This window comes from Mesocricetus auratus, unplaced genomic scaffold (genome assembly GCF_017639785.1).
Source record: "Mesocricetus auratus isolate SY011 unplaced genomic scaffold, BCM_Maur_2.0 Super-Scaffold_100018, whole genome shotgun sequence".
Taxonomy (NCBI): domain Eukaryota; kingdom Metazoa; phylum Chordata; class Mammalia; order Rodentia; family Cricetidae; genus Mesocricetus; species Mesocricetus auratus.
Genome location: NW_024429199.1, coordinates 16,639,183 through 16,653,769, shown reverse-complemented (window position 1 = coordinate 16,653,769; position 14,587 = coordinate 16,639,183). Strand labels below are relative to the sequence as shown.

Below are 14,587 nucleotides of genomic sequence, written 5' to 3'. Positions count from 1 at the left end.
GAGAAACTGCTCTCTCTAGGAAGTGACTTCGATCAGCTTGGTAAGACCTCTCTCTCTTCAGAGCACCAATCATAAAGAAGTAGAACAATCTGTGCCCACATTGAGACTCTACACCACCAATCTATTTCTCTTAGAATTTACCAAACTATATCACAAAAATGTTCAATTGTGCCATTAAGTATTTACTTCATTCTTACAATGTTTGGCTTCAAAAGACAATTTTCTTTTTTTTGACTAGTGCTATTGTTCCCCTACAACACTGACTGATATAGGGAGAGTTTAGATAATTACAGAATGAAGGGCTGAATAATTCAAAGTCAAAAATCTAGTAGTTTTGCTAGGAAGAATTCTAAATATTTGGAACTCCCATTATAAGAGAGAGAATTTGATCTCTTGAGAGACTACCAGGCTTATGATTGCAATTTTAAATGTTTAATTAGTTAAGTAATTTAAACTTGTGATTTTTTAAATGGAAGTCTTACTAAATTTGTAAGTAATATTGAATCATTAAAGAGAATTTTACTCACTATGCTTAAAATCTTAATTTTCAGATTTCTAAAATGTAAGTACTTGGAAATGCTAATAATTTAGAAAGTGGGTACTGACATATAAAGTGAGGTATTACAGTAACCAAATTTATATGCCACTTGTTATGTTATTTGAATATCATTCTATACAAAGTTGCTTTGAAAACAATGACTGTTTAATAAGCATACAAGAATTAAAATATTAATTATATAATTTTTGCTTTTATAAACAGAAAAAGATTAAGCATCGGCTGATAATATAGATTCTCCTAATATAAAGCTTTAATAAAATGTTGGTATTTATATGAAAAATAAGCTTATGGTTTTTCATTTGTCTTTGTTTGGTTTCTAAGCAATAGGGCTAAGCATAGTGGGGTATCTAATCCCAGTTTGGATCTTAGCTATCGTGTATTAATATAATTATGGTAAATACATGCATGGTGCTACGCAAGGTCACAGGCTGCCTCATGCAGAGACTGCATCAGTGGAGTGGGGATCAGAAAAACAGGAGGTTTCCTCTGCTGCTACTGCCATGCATTAGTTGGGCCAATCACTTCATCTCCTAAATGCTTCTCTCCAAAAAATCGGCGGACTGTGTGGAACTACTTATCAAGTCCCTTCTAACTCCAAATCATGATACTGATGGAGGACACAAAGCAGGCTCCAAAAGCAGCGCACACTCAGAAAAGAGAGATCGCTTTCCATGCGGAAGTCAGGAGTGTACTGAGTGTACTGAGAAACTGAAGTGAGGAGGAACAGTATTCCAGGAGACTCGGCCACCTGAGTCAGTCAAGTCTCTAGCCTGACAAAGCAGAAATGAGCTTGGAAAACAGAGTCAGAACGTACCCGAGGTGAAGTAGCTGTTCCATGTGATCACGTGTGGGCTTCAATGTATTGACTAACAGCACTCAAGACTCGGAAAAGTAAGGTATCAGCAACCTATGCTGTATCTACTCACATTCAAGGGACAGTTCAATCACCATCACACCACAATGATGACATCCCCACAGGACAGAAGCAAACAACTGCTTAGCAGGACTACCATATCTATTTGAGTTAATATTTGAGTATCCAAAATTGATACAATTTAAATTATGGTTGGGTTTTTGTTTCGTTTTGTTTTTTGAGCTTATTTTAAAATGCACGTTCACCACGGTGTCACAATCAGCTAATGATAACTCAAGCATTCATTTAACAGAATCCATTGTGAGCTCTGTGAAACTAAGAGAAAGAATACCCACATATTATTATACTTCTGTGGGTGACTTCCTCGGCTAAAATTCCCCACAAAATTAAAAACATCCACCATTGGAAGGCCACTGAAATTCAGAGATGAACCAATCCATACTCATCAATATTTTAAATTCTAGCAGGCCACCAGGGTGGCTTTTGGGAGGTGACACATTCAGAGAAGGAAATTGGCACACTGTGAGTTTGGTTCATTAGCTTCTGGGGGTACTATGATCTTCCAATATCTATATACTAGATAACCAGAATGGACCACTGAGCAACAAGCAACCTGGAAGAGAACGTTACTAAGCTATTGTAGTTTTATTTCTGTCCATTAGACTGTCTGATTGGCGACAGGTATTGCCAGTCCACTGAAAATGAGATGCCAGTTGCGGCGTCTCCGATCCTGCACCCTCTGCTCCAGAACAAGCGGGAAAGTGTGTTTACCCAAAACATGGATCCTTTGCTCATCTCACACTGGTGGTCCTCTCTAAGTGTTTCCTCCCTCGACACTTGTTTAATGCAGACTGACTGGAGAAATAGGTATTTGTTAGCAAAATACACATTGGCACTCCAGTGATTTCTTTTGAGCTCTTAAACCTCTAAGGCCACAACCACTTAAGAGAACAGCAGAATTTACTAACTTATGCGGGGAAGGAGGAGTTGGTCCAGAGAGTTTCCCGAAGACCACCATACCAGCTCTTGCCCCAAGTTTCTCTTCTCTGTCTTGAGACAGCTTGTCTTTTCCCCTCTGTGTATTTTTCTCTCACAAAGGCAATTTTTTGTGGATTTTTCCCTCCCTATTTTCTATAACTTCTTAACCTCTACATAGCTCCCTCACTTTTTCTTTAATAGAAGAGCAACTTAGTTCTATTCTAGCTTCTGTACTGGATATCCTGATATCCCAACTTTAACATTGTCTTCAAGATTTTACTATCAGGGATATATAATAATAGCAGAGTATTGAAATTTTCTTTTGCTTTTTTCCCCTTATTCCTTTCCACTTTTATCATTTTTCTCTTTTCTTTTTTGAGTACTGAAGATTGGACGTAGAACTTTGTAGATACTAGGCAAATTTTCTGTCAATTGTGTTTTTACATTTATTTCCAAACAGCATCAGTCCAAGTTGCCTAAGCTGACTTTGAACTCGCTCTGTAACCAAACCTCCTGCCTCATCTTCCTTCCTTAACCTACAAGGATTGCAGGCCTGCACCACTAGATGCCTCCTGAAAATTCTTTTTTTGTGTTTATTTTTTATTACATATTCACTGTGTGTGTGTGTGTGTGTGTGTGTGTGTGTGTGTGTGTGTGTGTGTGTGTGTTGTATAGGCCTCTTTTCCTGTGGTGCTTAATTTTTTACTAATTTATTTAGTGTGTGTGTGTGTGTGTGTGTGTGTGTGTGTGTGTGTATGTGTGTGTGGTACATCCCTGTGAAGGTCAGAGGATAGCTTTCAAGAGTTTGTTCTCTCCTTCTACCATTTGATTTCCAGATATCAAACTCATGTTATCAGGCTGGGTAGCAAGTGCCTTTACCCACTAAGCCATCTTAACAGCCCTTAACGTTTTCGATATTTTGTAGCACTTTAATGACATTTATTATCTTTAATTTTAGGAATTCTTTGTATTAAAAGTTAAAATAATTTTTTAAACAATTCACTTCCCACAAAAGTTGAAAGATCATTATCCTGCTCCCGTCTGCTAAGATTACCTGTGATTATGTTCTTTAAATGTCATTCATTCATTTATTATTTCATTCCTTCATTTTTTAGAAGTATTTTCCATGAACCAATCATTATTGTAGCTAAACTGAGGAAGTAGTGATACAAGAAAACTGTCTAATTATCTGTCCTTATTGAGCCTATTTTCTATATGAAAGGAAAAGCAAACACATAGTATAGTATATATACTATAAAATACTATCAACTGATGAAGAAAAATCCAGAGTAAAAGCTTTACAATGTATATGCATATGTGAAGTACTACATAAACACACACATATTTATTTGTGCTAGCATAAATATTAAAATGTTTTTGCTTCCATAATTAGATTTGATGTGTCTGGCATAGCAAGAGCTGGGATCCCAATTTGTGATTAAAAGTTCCCAGAACCCTCAGCGGTCTCAGCACGCTGCTAAGCAACAGATACCAGGATGCTTGATGTCCTGCCATCCGAGCATGCACCTTCTTCCGTCAGCAGCGCACACACACTGATTTGATGAGCCTGTGTTATTATCATCAGGCCTGAGTCAGAACAGAGTGGAAATACGAACTGCCAAGTGAAGATATGAGTATCTGGCTGTTGCCCTCTTGCTTTATTAAATTGTGATGAGATAAGCAATACAATGTGAGCAAAACATCCAATCTGTCCATTCTCCCCCAGAATCTATCTAGATGATGAATATTGCTTTGTATAACCACTGTCTATCTTTAGCTATAATCTTAGAAAATAAAAGACCCAAAGTAGCAGCCTTGAAAAAAAACAAGCAAACAAAACAAAAAATAACAAATGTACTTGTCAGCAAATTTCAATGGGTTTAGTAAGAAAAATCTATGTTTCCAAAATAAAATCTTGCCTATGAGCCAGATATCCATTAAAAATGGATATTTATTTATATTTATTTCTACCTTCAACCTATTCATCTTCCCTTAGATCCAGAGGTTATTCTTAACGTTGGGGTAGGTAGTGTATGAAAACCCAAAGGATTTTTCTGACGCAAGGATATTTTTAAAATAAAGCTCAATACCTATTTTGTACAACAAAAATGGAGGTGGTGGGGTTTAACTTTACCGATGAAGAGCTTTGGTTAATTCACATTTGCCTACCACCTACTTTAGAATCCAGCACGGAAGCTGTTCAATGAATACTGGATGGAAAATTAATAAAGAAATTGTCTTCCTTTTTATTGCCATGACAGTGTCTAGCCACTATCACAAACATTTCTCACAAGTCATCACACTCAATCCAAACCAAACCCACCCGGAAGCTGCCACTTTCACCATTGTAAGTGAGCAAATGGAATGAAACACAGTAAGTTAAAACATACCCAAGAAATGACTGAATTGGAGGGGGAAATTCAGATCTGTGACAACACCTACGATCTTCACCTTGATATCAGAGTCCCTTTAAGTGACAGAACCTTTACTTTTCTTTCTTCTGTTTCTTTATTCTTGACTCTCACATGATCACAGTCCTGGGAGACAGGAAAGATGCTGATGTGGACATTCAGTCATCCATTATATATCAGTATCTGCACCCAGAATAAAATTGCAGAGACTGCATTAGATAGTAAAAATATCTAATGTGTTTGAAAATTTTCCACATAGAAAATAGGAACAAGAAACCCTCAGACACAAATGTATGTGCATATACATCTGAAAAACAACTTGCATTGACGGAATTTAAAAAGACTTCTTAAGGATGGACTAGCTAGGACCTCGAAGGACATGTGATCCAATCCTTTCAGGTTAGAGGTATGTGGTAGGCAAGTAAGCAAAGTAAATATCACAGCGGTGGCAAAGCCTGGAACAGAGCCCAACACCTGGCTCCCAGCCCCTCCTCCCCTATATCCTGCTGCCTCCCTAAAAGATTACAAGCACTACATAAACGCTGCAGGACAGTAAGAAACAACCACTCATACTTAGACTGGTGTTCAGAAGGATAATAATAGGGCGTCTATAACCCAGTCCTTTTGGGCCATCTACCTGATTCAAAGGCAAAGTCAGCATGAATTGGTACTGGATGGGAGGACTTCTGGCCGGCAAAACTCCAAACAAGTTAAGTATGACAAGATAAGCAGAATTCATTTCTTGGGACTTTAGCCTGAGGCAGTCAATGCTACCTTGAACAGAAAGGGCTCAGCAGTGATGGGGTGACTGCTGCTCATTGAATAGAATAGACGGTCAGCTTTTATCTTTTTTTTCAGGGTGAAAATCAGTCTGGTCCTTGGCCAGTTATCATCCATCCACTTAAAGGCTTTTAGCATCCACAAAGGTGCTTTTCCTTCTTGGCTTGCAGGCTAACAAGAAGACTTAACCCAGAAACTGATAGGTCCCTTATCATCTTGCACAGATGTCTTGACTTCATGGTTGAGTCTGGGTTTAGACAAGGTTTTAGACACTTAAGCTGCCAAGAAAGCACAGGGTTGTGTAAGAGAAACAGGTGCCAGCTCCAGCAAGTAATTAGCTAACCTGGGTTAAGGACATGAATAAAACATTTTGCAAATGACTGGCATGAAAAGTCTGCATGAAACGCTAAGTAGAATCTGACCCAAGGGTTAAAACCTGCAGACAGAGATGGCAAGCTTTGCAGTAACCCTTCAGATGCAATAGACTCCAATGAAGAATCAACGTATTTAGCAAAAGTGCTCTTCAGGTTTCTACAAAAACAGTCAAGGCAGCTGTTACCGTAACCCTTGTGTCAGGTGTGTTATCTACAATAAAGCTAGGAAAAAATAAAACCAAGTAAAGGAAGCAGACCTCGGGTTTTGGCAGGTTGTTTTTGTTGTTGTGGGACTATTTCATTTTATTTATGTTTGTTCGGTGCTGGTGTTTTGAGTTGTTAGGACATAAGGGAGAGAGGGAGGAGACAGAGAGACAGAAACAGACAGTAGTTAGGAAAGGTTATGATTCTACTCTGGAAGATCATCTCACATCTGAGCTGATTCTGGGGCCTTCCAAGGGCGTTTTATGGCATGAGGGTTTTTCCTTGGTAACATTTGGCCCTTGTCTTCATCACTTGTAACCATCTCAAATCTCACCAGTCTTAGCTTGGCCTAATCATAAGGGGTCCATTACCATAGGCTGCAATCTTGTTGGCCTTGTTCCAAAACAAAGCTGTTGAAGGAGTACAAGGATGTGGGCAGCAGAAGGCATACACCAGGCTTTTTATCAGGTGTCAGGTGAAGGGCCAGAAGCTTATTTACCTTCTCTCCTCTTGGCAGCGGTCCCTTCCATTCTAAAAATGACTGAGGACCATCTTGTCTTTAAAAGAAGAGAGATAGGAAAACTGAGCAGAGATTAACAGAGAAACTGGACACTCTCTTCCTCTTGGAGTCCTTCTGTGGGTATGCTCTCACAGTCCCACAGACACACAGGGCAGCCAGACTGCCACGCATCCTGACGAGATTGACCACAGAGATGAAGTGCTGTATGCAATAGGACTTTTGGCAGATGAACCCTCACCTCACAAGAACAACAAGTTACAAGCCTTTTTTTTTAAAACAGGAAGAGGCCAAAGGACGCAATCCAGTTTTTCCATTTATTTAACTACTTTGTTTAAATTATTTCCCGCACATTTATTTTTGCCATTCATGCAATTAGCCGATACTGAGCAAAGACAGCAGTAAAAGCCTGTTGATTTTAGTGAAGCTTTTACTAGAAACCAGCAGACTTTCAAAAGAAAATCATGGCCTCATTTGTTCTACAAATATTGCCTGAACCCCCATGAGATGGTCAAACTGTGTTCTAGAAGCTGGAGATTACACAGTAGCCACCAAATTAAACTACCCCGGCCCTGCAGAACTTACCTGTGAGGGGTGTGAGGAGAAAAGAGTGAACAAAATACATTTAAAATATAGAGCACATTAAATGGAGGATGTAGGAGTGAACCCCACAAAGCTACCCGCCCAACAGGGCGGGGTCAAGGTAGAGATAAAAGGTAGTGAAAGGAAAAGGGGCCTCCTCTTTTTTCTCCTGGAAGCCAGCCAAGCTTCTAACGCCTGGTATGTGCGACTCTCTCTCTCCCTGATAAATAAATATATTGTTTTTCCCTATATAGCCTCGATTATCATTATACCTGGAAAATTAGCAGGGTCGATTCAATCTATGTCTGATAATAATGGCAATCTAGCGGATCGAATGTGTTTTCTGGAAGGAAAAATAGATGCCTTTGGAGTTTTTAGGGAGGATGGTATGAAAAGCTTGGAATTTCGTTTAACTGAACAATCCAAAGAGTTAAAACAATCTTTAATGCAGAAAATCCAAGACCTTAATGAACAATCTGAGGACTTGGGACAATTTTTAATGGAGGAAATAGAAGATCTCAATGAACAGTCCAAGGAATTGGAACAGTTTTTAATGCAGGAAATACGAGACTTAAAGGATGACATGGTTGCAAAATTTCAATCTTTAGAAGATACATCCTCTGAAATATCAGAAGTGGAGTCAATGGATGCTAGGCCACTAGGAAATAAACGAAATATGGCTACTAGACATCCTAAGGTGGCCTTTCCAGTAACTGTAGTAGAAAGGTCATCATCACGGAGGCACCAATCTGGTTCCACTACACAGAAATGGGAACCTATTCCCATGAAAGATATGAAATCTATTAAAAATGCGATAATGACTTTTGGGGTCCACAGCCCTTATGTGAAACAGTTACTAAGTACATGGGCTACGACCAATAAGATAACTCCCTCAGATTGGAATGATTTAATATCTGCAGTGTTGGACCAGTCTACTCAAATACAGTGGAAAGCTTTGTGGAGACAGGAAGCCAAGGCCCTTGAACTTCAAGGTTTGAGGGATGGATTTGATGCTTCTGAAAGTAAGATTATGGGGGAGAAACAATTTTCTGACCCGCAGGTCCAAGCTGGTTATGATGAGCGTACATTTGATTTATGCAAAACAGCAGCACTAAATGCTTTGGATAAGGTTCGTGAACCAGGGGAAAGAGTTGAAGCATATTCGAAAGTGATACAGGGTCCGAGAGAAAGATTCTCTGAATTCTTACAAAGATTATCCAGAGCAGTAGATTTACAAATAACTGATCCTAATATTAGGCGACTTCTTACAGAATCGTTGGCTTATGAGAATGCAAACCCACATTACAAACAGATACTGTGGCCATTAAAGGTAAGATCAGCACCGTTGGAGGAATGGGTCTTATATACAACTAATGTTGAGTATGACAATCCAGAGGCAGGAACTTGGATGGGAGAAGCCATTTCTAAAGGATTTAGGAGGAATCAGGATGAAATATGGCCTACCCAAGAGGAGATACCAAATTGGGTTGGGGACGCGTACTACCTCAAGGTATGTTAAACAGTCCAACTTTGTGTCAATATTTTGTGAATAAACCTCTAGAAATAATTCGTAAAAAATTTCCACATTCGTTAATATATCATTATATGGATGACATATTATTGTCTGATTCAAATAAGGATACATTGGAAAAGATGTTTGAAGCAGTAAAAGAAACTTTGCCTCGCTGGGGATTACAAATTTCCCCAGAAAAAATACAAAGAGGAGATTCTATTAACTATTTAGGTTATAAAATAGATGCTCAGAAAATTAGACCACAGAAAGTACAGATTAGAAGAGATCGTTACCGGACTCTTAATGATCTTCAAAAACTATTAGGAGAAATCTCTCAATTACAGACAATTATCGGTGTAGAAGGGCATGATTTGAAACACTTGAAAATGGCTTTAAAAGGAGATAAAGATCTAAACAGCCCACGAGTACTATCAGCTGAGGCTGAAAAAGAATTAGAATGGGTAGAAAAGAGAATATTAGAAGCACATGTGGACCGTGTGGATCCAAACCTGGATTGTATTCTAGTTATTTTACCATCTAGAGAATACCCCTCAGGAATATTAATGCAGAGGGAAGACATCATACTAGAATGGGTATTTCTGCCACATAAACAGAATAAAAAATTGAAAACATATATAGAAAAGATCTCTGATTTGATATTAAAAGGTAAGTTAAGGCTTCGTCAACTGACTGGGAAAGATCCAGCTGAAATTATTGTACCTTTAACAAATGATGAAATTTCCTCCTTATGGAAAGATAATGAGTATTGGCAAATAGCTTGCAGTGACTTTTTGGGAACTATTAGTAATAACTATCCCAAAACAGAGAGAATCAAATTCATAAAGAAAACAATTTGGATTCTTCCACGTATCGTGAGACAAACACCTATTTCTGGAGTTCTTACCTTCTACACGGATGCAAACAAATCAGGTAAGGCAGGGTATAAATCAGGAAATATAAGTAAAGTAGTTCAAAGCCCTTACAACTCCGTACAAAAGGCAGAGTTATATGCCATTCTCATGGTACTTAAAGACTTTACAGAGCCTCTCAATATAGTCACGGATTCTCAGTATGCGGAAAGAGTTGTCTTGCATATTGAGACTGCAGAATTTGTTCCTGATAGTACAGAATTAACCTCATTATTTTTACAATTACAGGAAACCATCAGAAACAGGACTCATCCTATATATATAACACACATCAGGTCCCATACAGGTTTGCCAGGTCCTCTGGCACAAGGCAATGATGAAATTGATCGTTTGTTAGTAGGTAATGTGTTGGAAGCTTCAGAATTTCATAAGAAACACCATGTCAACAGCAAAGGTTTAAAGAAGGATTTTTCTATCACCTGGCAACAAGCCAAAGAAATAGTAAAAAATTGCCCCAGTTGCTCCTTCTACAATCAAACTCCATTACCAGCAGGTTGTAATCCTAAAGGTATTCATAGAAATGAACTTTGGCAAATGGATGTATTTCACTTCCCAGAATTTGGCAGTTTAAAATATGTACACCATACCATAGACACGTTCTCAGGATTCCAATGGGCTACTGCCCTCAGCTCTGAAAAGGCTGACTCTGTTATTACACACCTCTTAGAGGTGATGGCTGTTATGGGTATACCTAAAACGATAAAAACTGACAATGCTCCAGCATATGTCTCCAGTAAGTTGGAACAATTCTTCAAATATTATAATATAAAACATGTAACTGGTATACCTTACAATCCCACAGGACAAGCAGTGATTGAAAGATCTAACCGAACCTTAAAAGAAATGCTTCATAAGCAGCCGGGGAGAACAAAGACTCCTAAACACAGGTTACATAATGCTTTACTAACATTGAATTTTCTTAATGCTGATGAAAAAGGACAAACTGCAGCAGAAAGACACTGGACTACAGAGAAGACTTCTGAATTGAACCAACCAGTGTATTTTAAGGATGTTATGACCTCAGTCTGGAAACCAGGATATGTGTTACGTTGGGGAAGGGGCTATGCTTTTGTTTCCACAGGAGAAGAAAAGCTTTGGATCCCATCTAAATTAATTAAGATTCGATCAGAACAGAAAACGTCTCAGGAGGAGGAAGGATGACAGCTCATCTACAAGGTCTGCTAAGCATAAGGAGACCTCATAAAAGGAAAGAGAAGTATTCTGTTTGTGTCTTTACAGGACAATTAGTTATGAACAGTGAAAAAATCCTAGGTATATGGATACCTAAAGAAGAAAGGATAGCTACTCAGAGGACCAACAAACATGAAATAATGTGATGTGTTATCAATGTCTACATCTCTGTATTGTGTTATTATAATTTCTATTTCTTCCACTTCTTAATATGCCTGAGTCCCAATTCATCTAATTATTGCTGGCTTTGGAGTTGGATTGGCTCTCCTGCTTTAAACCCAAGCATATTGTTAAAATGTAATTCAGACTTTCTGTATTATATCAAAGAGCCATTGATATAAGACAGAAACAACATCAAAAAAGATATACATATATGGGGACTGTCATCTGTGTATATTTGATTTTTCTAAAACTCTAATCTCCTTCATGTGTATTATCTTCCTCAGGGTTGCCTTTTCCAGTATTCATACACATAGAAGTTAAGAATTTCTGTGCTAACATTAATATTTCAGTTTTCTAGAGACAAAGGGATTTCTGGACAGTGATCTTCAACTGCTTCAGAAAGAGAATGTGGATTCACTTTCCCAAATCTGCTTGATTCGACTGGATACATCTAAACTGCCCCACATCATCGACCCCACCTGACAGGCACCATCCTGAAACCAGCTTGGAACTACATCACCCGACACATTGTCAGGCCAAGGAACTGATACAGTGCATCTTCTACAATCTGATCAGAGCTTCAGACAAGAGCTTCAATCAAAATCAGAAATCTAATCCGGAACTTCAGTCAAGCCTCTCCTGCAAAACGACCTATTTAAGACTCTTGTTATACTAACAATTTTTTCCCACAGGTCCCCATGATTGTCATCGTCCCACTTCAGCAGGAAGTAACTTTGAGAATTCCACGTCCCCTCTCCCTACTATTGACATAAAAGGATAGTTTACCCCTGTTAGTGTAATTTGCAATTATTTAGGGTTGGAACCGGAAGGAGGTGTTCAGACTTAGGCATCCCTTTCGGATAAGTTTAGAATTTAGGTGGAATGGATATGTTTAGTTTAGGATAAGTAGATTATAACTTAATTATCACCCTCTATGTATATATGTTGTATATGTTTGAGTTTGTATCAAATTTAAATCTTCTATTTAGACTAAAAGGGGAATTGTAGGAGTGAACCCCACAAAGCTACCCGCCCAACAGGGCGGGGTCAAGGTAGAGATAAAAGGTAGTGAAAGGAAAAGGGGCCTCCCTCTTTTTCTCCTGGAAGCCAGCCAAGCTTCTAACTCCTGGTATGTGCGACTCTCTCTCTCCCTGATAAATAAATATATTGTTTTTCCCTATATAGCCTCGATTATCATTATAGGAGGACTACTGCAAAGATCAGGGGAGAGAAATATTAAGTGTGTCTATGGGGGAAGCAAGGTGTGATTGTATCTAGAAGCACCAGGACACGCCGTCAATCACACAGAACCCAAGGCTGGCTCCCAAGGGAAACACACACAGCCTGTCCTCCTCTCTACATGGACTTTTATTGATTGCTGCTTCTGCTTGAAGCAACACATAACCATTTTCTTCAATTTCTGTAGGTCAGAAATTGGGTCCTCTGCTCAGGGTCTCACAAGGCAACAACTAAGTGTCAGGAGATTCATGGTCACCTAGCAGCTCAATGGGGCCGGGAGGGAGGGGCAGGGGGCAGGATGGGACAGGACAGGACAGGACAGGACACCACACACACACACACAAAACAACTATATCCAAGGTTCATACAGCTGTTAGCTGATTCGTTTTCCCTGACCTAAGAACCCAGGTTTTTGCTTTCCTGGTTAAATACTAGAAGAGCTGCCAGCTTCCATAAACTAACCCACATTTCCTTGGCAGGTCAATTTCTACAGCATAGCTGCTTGCTTATCTGCTCACAAGGAGGGTCTCCCGTCTGTGAAGCTGGACCTTTACTAAGCAAGGTAAACAGGGGAACTACCTCTCAGCACGCCTGTCACATTTGTTTTGTGGGTTGGAAGGAAGTCCTAGCCTTGGCTATGCTCTCCAGGACAGGATGTGTGTGAATAAAACGCAAGTCAGCAGTCACTAGGACTCAGCGAGAGTCTGTCTGCTACAAGCACTCATTCCAGACTGCTGACTTTACATCAGTGGCCCATACCCAGAGATTCTGACTTCGTTGGCCCAAGATAGAACCACCAAGTTTGCTTTTCTAACAAGTTCCCTGGTGAAGTCCATGATGTTGACCAAGGGAATAGACTTTGAGAACTAGTTCCTTAATGGCAAGTTCAGTATACTCCTTCTAGTACCCCCAAAATCAGACAGCTCTTCATCTCCTCTGAAACCTATGTACCAGCTCTTCAGCAGCAGGCTCTGCCCATGTTAAGTTCATGTAAACAGAGCCACACAGCAGAACTATTTAACCAGGAAACTCTGGACTCTTGGGAACTCAGGGCATGATTTAGAAGACAGAAGAGAGGTTCAAGTCAGCAAACGGAGTTCTCACTTTAAACAAAGGCTCACCCAGAAATAGATTGTTGTAGAATATTAAAGATGTTTTACATTCTATATGCTATGGAACATCTGATTAAGGATACAAAGGTGTGTTGCATTCTTTTATGTTGCATTTGTTTAACCCTGTGAAGCTGTGTCACTTTGCCTGTCTAAAACACCTGATTGGTCTAATAAAGAGCCGAACGACCAATAGTGAGGCAAGAGAAAGAAGAGCTGGAGCTGGCACGCAGAGAGAATAAATAGGAGGAGAAATTTGGGGAGAGGAGATCACGGAACATGAGAAGGAGGAGAAGAGGACACAAGGGGCCAGTCAACCAGCTACATGGCCAGCCAGAGTAAGAAGTAAAGAAAGATATACAGAAATAGAGAAAGGAAAATCCCAGGGGGAAAAGATAGACAGGACAATTTAAGAAAAGCTGACAAGAAACAAGCCAAGCTAAGGCAGGGTATTCATAAGAAAGAATAACACCCCTTGAGATTTATTTGGGAGTTGGGTTACAGGCCTCCAAAGAATACAGGGCCAAAAGAAAAACCAAAACAAAACAAAAACAAAAACAAAAACAAAACTATAGCAGATGGACATGGAGATAACAAAAAAGATTCAGCACAGGAAGCAGAAATTCTGGAAGGCAAGATTTTACCCTACTTGCAAGTTGAAAAATAAGCAGTCTAGCTTCATGGATGCTGACAAAAGCAACACAACATCTTGGTTGGCTAAAGGCAAAAGACAGTTTGCTACACCCAGCAATAGCAGTTGTCAGAATAGCACCCGTGTACTATTTCCCCGGGCCCTGATTCCAAGGCTGATGTAACCAACTGATGTAGGCCAGGTCTGTGTTTCTACAGTGGTGTGTGTTGCAGAAGAGTAATACTGCAATAGGAGACTTTGATTTATAATAGGAGCTGCAAATGCGTTCTGTGTCTGCCAACAGCAATTAACGCTGTTCCATACAATGGGACAACCTTGGAAACCTGTCCAGAAAAACAAATGAGCCATAAATGCTCAGAAGATGAGCTGTGCACAAGGGTGAGATACCAAAGAAGAGCTTCCTCCCAACAACATGGTCCAGCTGCCAGGTCTTCAGGTCAGGCTGAGAGCAGCATTTGGAAAAGGGTCAAAGAAGGGGAGAAAACAACCAGAGGGGGGCATCTGAGGAAGAGC

General features: G+C 39.6%; 1 protein-coding gene across 7 annotated transcripts in view; it reads right to left on the bottom strand.

The window, feature by feature from the left end:
* The window catches only part of Tpd52l1 (TPD52 like 1), a 113,631-nt gene that overhangs the window by 87,687 nt on the left and 11,357 nt on the right, over positions 1-14,587 (bottom strand). Inside the window, exon 1 of one of the 7 annotated variants that reach the window (XM_040728227.1) lies at positions 4,802-4,925. The exons of the other annotated variants lie outside the window; for them this stretch is intronic. The gene's annotated coding sequence lies outside the window, so the exon portion shown is untranslated. Of the gene's footprint in view, positions 1-4,801; positions 4,926-14,587 lie in introns of those variants that run through there. 7 annotated transcript variants of the gene reach the window in all.